Below are 9,882 nucleotides of genomic sequence, written 5' to 3' on the forward strand. Positions count from 1 at the left end.
CTGCCTGTTGAACAGCAAGGGGTCCAGCAACTCCCTCCTCTACTGAAAGTTGACATAGCGGAGATGACAGGTGCTATGACAGCATTCTTCCAGGATACAGTGGAAGGGGAGAGGAACGTGAATTCTTATACGTTACCACACCTGTGCACCCCTGCTCCGCAGTTTCAAGGTGAGGGAGGGTGTGTGATGGAAGTGGTGGTGGTTTCTATGTCGACAGGCAGTACATCATTCAACAGCGAGTCTGCAGATATCTACTCTCAGCAGAATAATGACAGGTGTAGTGACACTCGCACATCTGAATAATCGTGTGGCATTAATGTGTGAATGTTGAATGGACCTTGACCTGATGTAGTTTATACCTTGTAGACTGGGGTTAAAATCATCCTCCAGACAAGAACGCCACAGAAGATTGACTGTACTGAGCTTCTGCACCTGTGTGTGTGTGTGTGTGTGTGTGTGTGTGTGTGTGTGTGTGTGTGTATAGTGTATGAATTTGCATCTATGTGTCTTATTTGAATGATGTTTCTGTTTTTATATGTTTTCAATTGCGTTGTCAAGTGTACCCTAATTAATTTGCCACTGGAGTCTGTCTTAGTGAATTATTTATCTCTGCTCTCATTTCACTCACAAATGCGCACCTCAGTTGCTGTCTTGGAATTGTCACTGTGCACGACAGGCAGATATGACAAATTTCACATTTCTTTTGATATTTTGTCTGTCTTTCTAATATTCTTGCAATTGATCTGTTACAACCCCAAATCAGTAAAAGTTCGGGTGGTATGTAAAATCAAAATTAAAACTGAAAATAGTTATTTGTAAATCACCTGTGTCCTGTATTCTAAAAGCATTTACAGTACTTCAGGTTAACCCTTTGTTCCTTACAAACATCCAGTATGGCCATGTCTAAATAGACTCCATAGTCACTTAAACAGACTACCTGATGCTGAAGATGCATATTGTTACCAAAGGTGCTCACTAGACTCAACTGCACTGTGTGCAGCGCTGGATACAGGAGCCTAAATAACTCTTTCATCATTTGCAATGAATGAGAAACCTTAATCAGACTAAATGTATCCAGTACTCATAATATTTCCATGAGCTTCACAGCTGCTCATCATATACTGTAGCACCAGCCTAACAGCTATGGGATCTCAACAACAACATTTATAGGTTCCACATGCCATGTTTACAGCTCTACTCAAATTTTAATTCATGCATTTCACAGTAAGAACTAAGTAGAAGTGACAGCCTTTCGTGACACAGAATGCACACAAGTGAGACTACGAATCTGAGCCAACGCTGGCTTATTCTGTCAGATACCATAATGTTCAGTGTCCTCATGTAACACATTCACTTTAATGACTTATGGAGGACATACTCTAAAGCTACTAAAGCAAAAATAAGGTGTTTTTTTAGTGGTTTTTGTAACATTCTACTATCGGGTACAGGGCCAGGGACCCAAGGGGTCAACAAGAGTATTTTATATAGTAATTAATAAATTCTGCTAATATAAATTTATGCATAAATAGTTCTTCAAGTTGTCCTAAGTATGGTAGAATTGTGGGGTTTTTGTGATTTTTGTTTTTCACCTGATTTCTATCTTGCTTTCTTACTATCTGAAATCTCTGCTTCAGGCTGCTGTATTCATGTGTCACAAGAATGACTGGAGGTCATTCGAAAGTGTGTTTTTGTTGTTAAAAGATTTTTACTTCTGACCCCTTTTAGCCTCCACTTTGACTGCCGGGTCAAATTGACCCGAACAGTATCTTTGTAATATATGCATGCAGGGGGGGGTTGCAAATATGTGAAAAGAACCATTTTCATTTTATATGTTGATTACACTTATTAAGCCAAGCAGAAGAAGTTTCATACCGAAAAAATACTTTTAACTATTTTTTAAATTTTTTTAAAACTTTAACATGGGTCAATTTGACCCGAAACATAACAGGTGGGTTAAAAGTTTCCAGTGCTTTCAGCAGCTGGCAGTTTTCCGAACGTAGGAGAATTATAACAGCAGCAAAACATACAGCTATACATAGACACAAAGCAGACATGTAAGTTGATTGTAAACAGTCACTAGTATTAGATTTTGACCTTTGGAGACATGTCAGAGTCTGATCAACTGCTGAGTTTCCTTATTTGAAGTTTTGGTATTTATCCAAAATGTTAGAAGGTTGGATTCACATTTTTGACATCACCTTATTATACAATACATTTACCCTTGGTGCACTGCAGACCACAAACCCATTATAACTTAAACTGTAAAAACCCAGCGATATATTTGTTTGTTTTTGCATTGAATAAACAAATGCTACAGGGAGCCAGACCATCACTGAATGACACTGGTTATTTGACTTTGACCTGCTACAGTATTTATTTGTCTTCTCTCTTCCCACAGCTTGTTAAGTGAGAGTCCTTTGCAGCTATGATACACTGAAGAAAAGAGTTCACATCCAGCTCCTTGGGCATTTTTCCCCTGTTTATATAAGATGTGCTAATGTGTAGGCCAGTGCAATGGGTAACCATAGTTGCATGACAACATTAGAGGCACACTCAATCTTTATGATGTGCATATGATGAGAATAGTGACATATATTTCAATGTAAAGTGAAGAGTGTGATGGCAAGCTCCCAGGATATATGCAAGTCAACATACTAAAGTGTATAAATGTAAAAGATAATACACACCGTTATGATGTTTAACAATACATTAAACAGTTATCATCAATTACACTAATGCACTAATGTTCTAATGACTTTGTCACAGTTAACAGCGAGCTCGCAGCAAGTTCTCAAGCAGGGTGTGATTAGTGACATATTGGCAAGTTCATTTGTGAATCTAGCAGCCTTAGGAGATCAATGGCACCTCCGTTTACGTCTGTCCCTTGATTTGTATTCCACCACAGAAATGTTGAAAGCTAAAATCATTCTTCCACATTTTAACACTGTTTTCATTCCCGCCACAGAAATTGCTTCATGCATAATACATCAACTTTTAGTTATTTATTCATTACAACTGTTAGCATCATTACAGATACACACTTTTTATGCAGTCCTCACTTTCTAGTTCCCTTTTCTATGCCATTGCTCTATGACACCAGCTTACTTGAACTTGTTAGATGTTGATTTATGTATTTCAATTTAGGCATCAGGTTTTACTTCTGATGAATGATGCATAGTTTTTTTTTTTCCTTGCCGGTAAGACAGTCACAAACATGTTCATAACATCTAATATACTGTACAGGCACCAGATGGAGGAATGGTACGAGGCATACAGTCAAACTGAAAACACTGGGTTTGAGAGCTAGTAACATGGTTCAAGGATTGGCCTTGTCAGTCTCTCAGTCTGTCAGTCTATTGGGAACTTTGGCAGAAACTGAAATACAGTATCTCCACAAATGTGAGATGGATTTCCGTGGTCCTCAGATTCAAATCACTGGGTTTTCCTCTAGCATCACCAGTGGTTCAGAGTTTACACCTACATAGAAGTTGTTGTTTTTCACATACAGTACCTTCTGGGAATGTTTCCAAAAGTCACCTATCAAGTCCAGAAAGTTGCACTTTTAATGAGCAAACAAATCAGTCTTGAAAGCAAAATAACTCAAAATCTCCTGAAACTGAAAATGATATCAGCCTGCTCCTCTGCAGCCAATCTGCCCACCTCCTTGAGCTTTAATCATCTCCTGTCTAGACTTCTGCTTCTTGTTCCTAACCAGTCTCCTAAGATACTCTCCAACTTTTATGTCTTCCACCTTCCCAAATGTTCCTGCACAAATTAAAACCTTTGCATTACACAAAGCTGCTGAGTGTCTCCTTGTCATGGCATGGCCCAACTTGTTTTCCTTTCCCTGTCTTAGGTATTGCCACTGTTCAGACTGAACTCCTACTCCTGGTCCTGCTGGTTGGATAGTGCTACAGAGTCACTTCACATCTTCAGTCACTAAATTAGACTCCGGCTCACAAATCTCCTTTCTACACTCTGCTGCCTTAATATTCATTTATCAAAACAACAACAAAAGATACACTATATATAAAACCCCATTTTTGGCAGTTTTTCTTTTCCTAGCCTTTATCTCACAAGAATACGGGAATAAGGCGTGCACTTCATGTTGGTTACCAATTTCAGCTGATTGCACTTTTAAACACAAATTTAAGCTGCACATATTTTCAAAGTTGATATCTAGTTTTTCAGCAAGTTGGAAATCCAGATCTCATCAGCGTTATTAGTCATTACTGGTGTAGCTGATGTTTGAAGGTGACTCCTTGTGAGCTCAAACTCTTTTAAAAAAAACTGTCAGTGCTCCTCTAAAAAGAAAACACTGCTCCAAGGCCAATGTTTTGCTTATATTTACCCCTTTGACTGCCAGGCAGAGTAAATATTTTATTATGACAATTTTCTAATTCTTCTCTCCACAATGGCAAGCTGTTATTGCAGCAAAATTTTGCTGCTACAAGCAATTATGGCTAAAGGGCTCCAGAAGCTGGGCTTAGTGAACTATTGTTAGAAGCATGAATTCCTTCAAGAATATGAGATTTAATGCATGAGAGGTGAGACTTTTCATTCCACTCTACAGCAATGAAGCTTTATCCAAGCTATTTGTTTGGGGCTAAGGTATTGTATTTGCTGCCATGACAATATATTCCCACCCAACCTCATTTAAACTGTCTAAAAGATACCATGCTTAGCCATACAATGCCATATTGCATTTGCCATGCATTTGCAGCTGTAAGTAGGGGTTTTTTTCACAAATATGTGCATTTCAGAGAAACAATGTTTAAATTGTGGCCTCTGTTCATTGTATTTTCAGCTACTGTAGTGTTGGCAAATATTCACATTTTTGGGAAGAAGGAAAGCTACACTGGAAGGTCCTCTGTGTTCCTTCTGCACAAAAAAGACCACTATATTTTTTCAAAAGCATAACAATTCCTACTTTCTTCATGCCAGCAGTGTGGAGGCAATTATTTGACCCTGTAGTACAACATATCACTCTATGAAGAAGCTCTTCAGAAAGTTATGCCTATAGGTAATATCAAATATGATATGATAATAGTATAGGCAGAATGAATTCCTCTCCTCTACTGGAATCCCAGTGAAACCCATCAGCACTGAAGTTGAAAAATGCCCCCTTCAAACAGCAATTTAACACTTTTTTCTGTCACATGTTGCCTCTATCTATCATCTGGCCGAGGCAGTGCTAAATGATAGTAATTTACCACCATGGAACCTGCAGCGGGGTCTAGAGGGTTTCTATGGCCATGGCCTTTGCTATAACTACCACTGGTCTGGCTCGCTATGCTCTAAGTTAGAGTTAAGGTTACAGTTTTCAACCCTGCGGCTGAAACTGCTTACAGGTATGAGTACAACAGTTTCTTTTAGTTTGGGTATTACAGAAAAACAGGTTTTTGAGCTTCTCAGTAGTCAGGACCAGGCAATTAGGAGCAGGGCCTCTGGTAGACCTGCAGTCATGGTCCACTTTAAACTGAAATATAGAAGGACATACTGCTGCCTCAGCCCTCCACTGGACAGTGACTATCAAAAATCCTAGTGTTCTAAATGCATGTCAAATATTCTGCTGTTATTAGGCATAGATTTTCCAGTAGCACTTATTTTGAGATGACAAGTGTTGATAGGAAGGTTGGTGGTACTGTATATTCATGGAGCTGATATGGCTCTAGAGCAACTGTTCCTAACCAGGGTGTTACATTAATTTGGTATAAACACCAGCATAATGTTGATTTTCACACTCAGAGTTAATTAACACTAACAATGCAAAGCCGTAAATGGCAAGGTGAAGCTTTTTATTTGTCTGTTTGCTATTATAAAAAAATCAACCGGACTTGAAAGATTTATTAACATGAAATATTACATTTTTAAAAAATTACAATGACTTTCAGGTCTCATGATTTTAATGCAACAACAGTGCCAGTGTGATGGTGCAGTAAAATAACCTGCAAATTAATTTTACATGGATTATTCATTATTTTATTCATACCCACTTACTTCTTTTCCGGGTCACAGTTTAGAACTCTATAGTATCCTGGTATGCCCTAAGATGAAAGCCGCAAAGCACCCTGGAGTGGTTCCCAGACCAGATTTTATTACCTCCGCCCAGGAGGTTATGGTTTTGGTTCCATGTGTGTGCGTGCACATTTGTCAGTTAGCAGTATTATGGACAGATGGCTAGCTGGATCATCAGCATATTTGGTACAGACATTGGTGGGGACCAACCCTAGAAGTCATTCGATTTTAGGTGAAAAAGGTCAAAGGAAATTTTAGTGGCAATGTCTATCACCAGACCAATTTTCATCCAGATATGATCCGGATTCCTGATCTGACAGCCATTTAAACTTAACATTAAACCTATAAAACCATTTGTATCATATTTGCTACGTGGGTTTCTGGGCAAAAAAAGTTGCCAAAAATGCCCCACGTATCAAATGTGATACAAAAACATGAAAATAATCTAAATAATATGGCACATGTATTCCTATATGCCTGGACTGTCTATGCATAAATGCCAAATAAAATCTTGAATCTTGAACTTTGAAATTTTCTTTTGGATTTTGTTAAAAGGTTTAATAAACATCTCAGTTCCAAAATATTACAATGTTCTGGCTATTTTTTGATGTGTCAGGTGTTACAGGGTTAACAACCCCTTTGAATGCATATTTTCTTCTATAACTTGCCCTGTAATGAAGACAGAACCCTAAAATGTTCAGGGAAGGTGCAGAGTATAACTGCCTGTCATGCCCTAAAAGATAATCTGGATCAGATCAGGATCTTTTGTTTTATTGATATGAGACTTTGAGCTTTTCTTTTTCTAGAGTTTACAGTTGCATATTTTATACTGGAAATAGCTGCACACAAAATTCAGAGGTTGAACTGGTAAAGAACAGTAACAACAACCACTAATGGTTAGTGTTTTGCAGTTCATGTCAATCTGTTTGTTCTAGTGTACGTAAATGAATGAGTATATTCATGTTGGTGCCCCTTTGTACGTTACAAGTTTGTGCATGTATATTACAATGACACGCAGTGGAATAACAAAATCACGTATACTTTGAAATTGTAGTGACTCTTAACGGTTTTGTCACTAACTAATATAATGTCATTGTCATTAAGTCATTAACTCCTTTTATAATAAGCGGTCCACTGAGGATCTTTGTGCCTGTAAACCAGTTTTACCAACACGATTAAAAACTGTATTGTCTCACCTTATTCTAAACACAGAGCTCCGACTTGCAAAAAGATAGACTCAAATTAAGCACGAAAGCATGATTTCCATTCCTTAACATGCCATTTTGACAATTTAATGTCATGCATATTTATAAGAATAAAATTTCAATAAAATCATTTTGCAGTGAATACCAGTCTGCTTACAAAAAAGCCATTGTTTCAAAAACAAATTTGTTAGGTATAGAGAAAGATCATAATTTGGGTTAAAGCTTTAGCCTGTTAAAATTACAGAATCTAAGTGGTCTAGTGTCAAAGTCCAGTGTTTTGTTGACCCACCCATTCACTCTGTCCTCCCCTCTCCGTGCACTCACTCTTAATGTTACATCATCTGACATTCTCCTTTGCTAACAATAAAATTGTACCCAGGTCTATTGTTGTGTCATTTTAGATCCAGTCCTTACCTTGTTTTCTCACCTCACTGCTCACCAGGCCGGTCTGCAATCTGCGCTCCAGTGCTTAGGTTTAGGTTTTGTTCAGTCACACTGCCAGACTGTCTCAGTAGGTTTACACTAAAGCTTTTCAGCCCTTTCAAGTCAAGTCAAACTTTACACTCGCCTACTCATTTTTGGTTTTGTTTGCTGCAAAGCCGCCAGAGCACCATTATTTTCCTTTCTATGCATTTCCTGCCTTGTCCCGTTTGTTTATCTGAGTACTATCCCAGATAAACAAACTGGTCCTGAGTCATGCATCTGAGTCCACATCTAACCCTGACAATATAGCAGGTTGTTTTTTTAGGGGAGGACAGTCGCTGAACAGTATAGATTACTTGTGCTGATATCAGTGGCCTTTGGATTTAAATCGAATCCACAAACTGGCTTTTTATTTATACTATAGGAAACAATAATAAATGGATCAAATATATTATTTTAAGGGTGCTTATAAGACACCATGACAACATGCCCACGTGACTGACTCAAGCTATAATCAAACCCCTTTGCTGTTATAAGTAAACAAGGTTTTGTGCAGAGAAGTGTCAAATTTTAAATCAATCAACAGTGAGCATCACCTCTTCAAGCTTCAAGTGTTGATGTGTAAATATAAAGGCAAACAGATTTAGAAGTGTAATCTGTCATGAGAATTTGCAGTGTTTAAGTTGCCATGCAGACTTAAACGTGATTATCCCAAAGACAAATGTTTATTCTCATTGCACTACCCCTGTCACCCTCACTGTTTGCTAACAGACATAAAGAGTGAGATGAACCACATGGCTCTCTTACCTTGCACACAGACTAGTGTTGGGAAGGCCTGATAGATCAGAGCTTGAAAGAGAGACAGCAATGCATCTGGAGGCTATGAAGGTAAAACATTCCTCACCACTGCAAGGACCTAGGCTCACTTCTTGGTAGCTGTGAATCTAGTCTAAAACAATAGGCATGATGGGAGGCCAGCTAGGGATCAGATCCCAACCCAATGTCAATGAAAATATAACTGAATCGACATTGAAGTTTGTACTCTGAAAACAATGTTATTTCAATATGAAACATTGTTTAGAAAATCATGACATAGATACCAAATGGAACCAGCACTGGCAAAATGAAAGTAAATGCAAATGGAAACGTGCCAAGAAAGACAAACATCACAGTACTACAGATTCAAACACAGTTCAACACTGTTCAGGATTTGTTGCTTTCGAAGGACTTATGCTACTCTCCCGAGTACAAAGAGTGGCCTTACTCCTCATTAGATACTCGATACTGATGAATAGCCATGGGTTTCCAAAATGAATAATGCTACCAAGCCATTCAAGAATATACAGTAATGGAGCCATTTTTGCACTGTCGCAGCAAAGACAAATTCTGAGGTCTCCTTTTTCTCTGCTTTCAGTTGGTGCTGTAAGGCATCTAAAGAATAAAAAATCAAACAGAAAGTTAGAACTGCACAAGGTGAATGGGGTGTGTCAGTTGCAGAGAATTGTTTGTACTAAATTCACCTGTCTGAAAAGCTCTGTTATAGTATTCTGTTCATATATATTTATACATAATGAAATTCTAGCAGGATTTGAGTTTTTTCTCGTTTAATTCATCTATTTACATTGTATATGCATTTTGTTTATTTATTATCAAATCAAATCAAATCAAATTTTATTTGTATAGCACCAAATCACAACAAAAGTCATCTCAGGACACTTTACAAAGTAAGATCTAGACCTTACTGTTATCAATATTATTACATAGGGAAAACCCAACAAATCCCCCTTGAGCAAGCACTTGGAGACAGTGGGGAGGAAAAACTCCCTTTAACGGAAGAAACCTCAGACAGACCCCGGCTCTTGGTGGGCAGCCTTCTACCTCGACCGGTTGGGGTGAGTGGATAAAGGAGAGACAAAAGAAGAAAAGCAACAAGACACAACAATCAAACACTGATCAGGTCGATGTGGCTGGTGACTGCTCGTCAGAGACATAGAGCTCCAGGGCCAGGGCAACCTGCAGAAAGGTACAGGGAGAGAGAGAGGACACACTACGGGAGAGAGGAGACACAAAGTTTGTAATGTGTAATGGTGGCATATAGAAGCATAGAGAGAGAGAGGAGAAGAGAGCAGAGGGGAAGGGAGAGAAACTCAGAGCATCATGGTCCCCCCAGCAGCCTAGGCGTATAGCAGCATAGCTAAGGGAAGGCTCAGGGTCACCTGATCCAGCCCTAACTATA

The sequence above is a fragment of the Monopterus albus genome, unplaced genomic scaffold (assembly GCF_001952655.1).
Source record: "Monopterus albus unplaced genomic scaffold, M_albus_1.0 scaffold60.1, whole genome shotgun sequence".
Lineage (NCBI taxonomy): Eukaryota > Metazoa > Chordata > Actinopteri > Synbranchiformes > Synbranchidae > Monopterus > Monopterus albus.